The sequence below is a fragment of the Mus pahari genome, chromosome 2 (genome assembly GCF_900095145.1).
Source record: "Mus pahari chromosome 2, PAHARI_EIJ_v1.1, whole genome shotgun sequence".
NCBI lineage: Eukaryota > Metazoa > Chordata > Mammalia > Rodentia > Muridae > Mus > Mus pahari.
In genome coordinates this window covers 107433155-107437081 of record NC_034591.1, presented here as the reverse complement: position 1 = coordinate 107437081, position 3927 = coordinate 107433155, and the positions used below count along the sequence as shown (strand labels likewise).

The 3927-nt window shown below is 48.0% G+C and overlaps 1 pseudogene across 1 annotated transcript; it reads right to left on the bottom strand.

The window, feature by feature from the left end:
- Positions 1 to 901: 901 nt before the first annotated feature.
- On the bottom strand, positions 902 to 1382 carry LOC110317007 (annotated as a pseudogene). Its single transcript, XR_002380293.2, has one exon. The product of XR_002380293.2 is annotated as a 60S ribosomal protein L26 pseudogene (transcript).
- Positions 1383 to 3927: the final 2545 nt, after the last annotated feature.

The window sequence follows — 3927 nt, the reverse complement described above, 5'->3', positions numbered from 1 at the left end:
CACAGCTGGATCTCATGGGGGCATTTCCCCAACTAAAGCTCCTTTCTCTGTGATAACTCCAGCTGTGTCAAGTTGACACAAAACTAGCCAGTACAATTACCCATTGAAAACCTTGGTCCAAGCACAAGTGAGGGCCTGGGGAGGCAGCTCAGGGGGCAAAGTGCTGCTCCACAAGGGTAGGGATTGGAATTTGGACCCCAAGCATTCAGGTAAATGTTTAGTGGTCCTAGAGGCTTGCCTGTAGTTCTAGACCTCAGAAGGCAGATACAGGGGAATCCTTGGAGCAAGCTGGCTCGCTAGACCACCTGAATCAGCTCAAAATTCAGTGAGAGACTTAATGTATAATGTGGAGAGCAGTCATGTAAGATGAACAATGGTTAACCTCTGTAATTTGCATACACACACAAAGGAACATGTATATACACACCATGCATACATACATATGTAAACATGAATGTGAGCCAGGAATGGGACTCATTCCTATAACCCCAGCTGAGGTTGGATGACTGCTTTGAGTTCCAGACCAGCTTGAACAACTGAGCAAGTTCCTGTTTCAAAAAACCAAAACCACCAAAGCAAACAAAAACCTCCACAAATAAGCTGAACAGTGGTGGCGCACGCCTTTGATCCCAGCACTTGGGAGGCAGAGGCAGGTGGATTTCTGAGTTGAGGTCAGCCTGGTCTACAGAGTGAGTTCCAGGACAGCCAGGGCTACACAGAGAAACCCTGTCTCAAAAAACAAACAAACAAACAAAAAACAACGAAAAAACCCTCCACAAATGCACAGGGTTGGACACGACTAGAGTCATTGCAGGTGGCAGGTGGTAAAGAAGCCTTCTGGAATCTTCTCTGGAACCTGATATGGTCCGCTTCCATCTCCATACTTTTTTTTTTTTTTTTAACTCAAGCAGTCTTTAATGAAAGCTGTGCATGAGATGTCTCTATTCCTGCATCTTCTCAATTGTTTCTTCCTTATATTTGCCCTTCTCCTTTCCTACTTGCCGGGACTTGGCTTTCCTCTCCAGGATCTTCTTGCGGTCCTTGTCCAGCTTTAGCCTGGTGATAACTACCTTGCTGGGGTGGATGCCCACATGGACAGTTGTGCCATTAGCCTTCTCTCTCTGGACTCGTTCAATGTAGATGACATACTTCTTCCTGTACACTTGGACCACCTTGCCAATCTGCTGGCCTTTGTAGTGTCCTCGAACAACCTGAACCTCATCATCCTTCCGAATGGGTATAGACCGAACGTTATACTTCTGTCTCAGCTCTTTGGAAAGAGGGGAAGACATGATCTTCCTCCGAATATGAGAGGGCGCATTGAAATGCTGCTTGTGGTTCTTGCTTCGGTCAGATGTCACGAAGGGATTGAACTTCATTTTTGGCGGCTGCAATCCACCGATGGCCACAAAAGGAAAGAGCTCCATACTTTTTAAAACCTCTTCAGCTTCCCTCCATGATCCAAGTCAATTTTCTTTTGCTTGCACTATCAATGAAAGGTTGTCAAGTATTTTTTTTTTTAAATAGAGGACACTAAACAGTACTGTAAAGGAATATTCTTAAGTACAGAGATTGGGTGGGGCATGGATAAGCTGTCTACATTTGAACAGATTTTTATTTTAAAGTCAGCTAGAAAGCTATTGGCTCTCCACTTAGGAAGATATACATGATTTTCTTTTATGATTTGGAGAGGGTGGTTAAACACGTCATACAGGGAATTCAAAGATATGGGGTGATTCATGACCTTGACAAGGGAAATAAATGGCTGGGAGAAGACTGCCACACCCCTCCATTCCCCCCCCCACACCCCACCCACGCTGGAGGGTGTAGTTCAGGCTGCCCAGAGGATGAGAGACAGGGGTGCTGTCTGGATAAAAAGGAAGCAGCGAATCAAGTCTGAGACAAAGCCTTGTGGGGCTGAGGACAGTCAAGCGTGGCCAGGCTGGGCTATGGTCACACCCCTAGGGGTAGGTGGGCCTCAGGTAGGCTAGATGGGGCAGGGGCTAGAAATACAGACTCTGTTGCCAGGCTCCCAAGATTCAACCCAACTTTCTCTCCAGCTTTGTGTTCCCAGGTGCATACCCAACAGTGAGCCACATCTCAGCTTCTTCCTGTCTGAAATGTGAGAGTTATGAATAACCTGGAGGAATTCAGGTGTTGGATCCATGATACAAAGCACATGAAGCTATGTGTCTCTATTCTTTCCCTCTAGGGCAGCCATTCTCAAACTGTGGGTTAAGACCCATTGTGGGGAGGTCACATAGCAGATATCCTGATATCGGATATCTACATTAAGATTCATAACAGTAACAAATTTACAGTTATGAAATAGCAACAAAAATAATTTTATGGCTGGGGGTCACCAGAACACAAGGAATTGTATTAGAGGGCTTCTCTAGGGTTTTCCATCCTTTGATACCAGGGAGCCAGAGGTAGAGGAGTCAGGAACTGCCCTGTCCCCATCCTCCCTGGGGATTATCTGGTGGCTTCTTCTCCCTTGTCCTTTCAGGTCCAGAGGGTGGTAGCTAATATCGTGCTAGGCTGGGACCTCTCTACCTCTTGGCCTTTGCTTGCATTGTGCCCTACTGGCCTTCAGCCCCTTCCCCAGAGCTTTGCTGTGCTTCTACTGGGCTTTTGACTAACCCAAGTTCCATGTCAGGTTTCTCTGTATCTAACAGAGCCCTGGTGTGCTTTCTTCTAGAACCTTCTCAGGGGCATCAACTTCTATCTAGTAGTAGATCACCTCAACCCCAGCAATGACCTTTGAACTCTGGAAAGGTGCCTATGTCCTTGGGCTGATGTTCATGGCCCTAGTCATCTTGAGCAAGACTATTGGCACTCTTGCATGGGAGACTGTACCCAATGCCCACTTCCCTTCCCTTCCCATCCTGCCATGGGCAGAGGGGGCCCAGGCCTCAGTGGCCTCACAAAGATTCTGCCTGTCATTAAGCAAGAAACTGCTTCACTGGAAACTGATGACCACTGTCCTCAAGCCTCTGCCATTTGAATGAGAATAGCTGCAGCACAAGAGACCCTCCACAAGATACAGCTATTTGGGGGCATTCTCTGAAGGAGGGGCTGGGCATGATCATTACACCCTCACCCGAGATCCCAGCCATGCCCACCTGTATCCCACTCAGCTGTGTGCAATTCCACCCCAGCTGCATCTGGGGGACTAGAGAGTGGAACCGTGATTGAAAGGAGTGTTCATGCAGCTGTGGGGAAGTCGTCATCCACACTGGGGCGGATCATTCTAGTGGTACTGTTTAGGACCACAGATGCCTCTGTAAGTAAAGTAAGCCCCCCCCCCCCCATATTCCTGCAAGTAAGCCTGACAACCTTCCCCACGTAGACTCACGTGCCCCTGACTTTGCTCTGCTGTCAGCATCCTATGTGGATGTGTGGATGATGTCTGTTACATCTTCAGGGAAAGTTAATGGAGCAGAAGTATACAGAAGGTGTCCCAGGCAGTGAAGGTCCAAACATCCCTAAAGGGGGAGAGTCTCAGATCTGTGGCCTTGTTCCCCAGCCTTTCTTTCTACTCCTCCATCCCCTCTCTCCTTCCACCTGCCCTGTCCCCCTCCCCCATTCCCTTTCCTTCTGTCCTCACCTCCTCCTTCTAACAGTCTTTCCCTCCCTTTCTTCCTCCAGTCTTTTTCTTCTTCCTTCCTTCTTTCATCCATCCTCCTTTCTGTCTTTCCTTCCTCTCTCCCTTCCTGCCTTATCTTTCCTGGGAGTCTGGGGTGGGGTGAAAAAAAATAGACATCTTAACCCTAAACTGTCAAGCAAACATCGTCAGCTCCTGACACAGTCTCTACTGCTCAGACCTTTCAGGGCAACACTTATGAAATAACAGCAAAGTTTCCATGTTGCAAATGAGAACTATTGCCCAACAGCCCCCGCGAGATTCCCTTCGCTGAGTGTGGG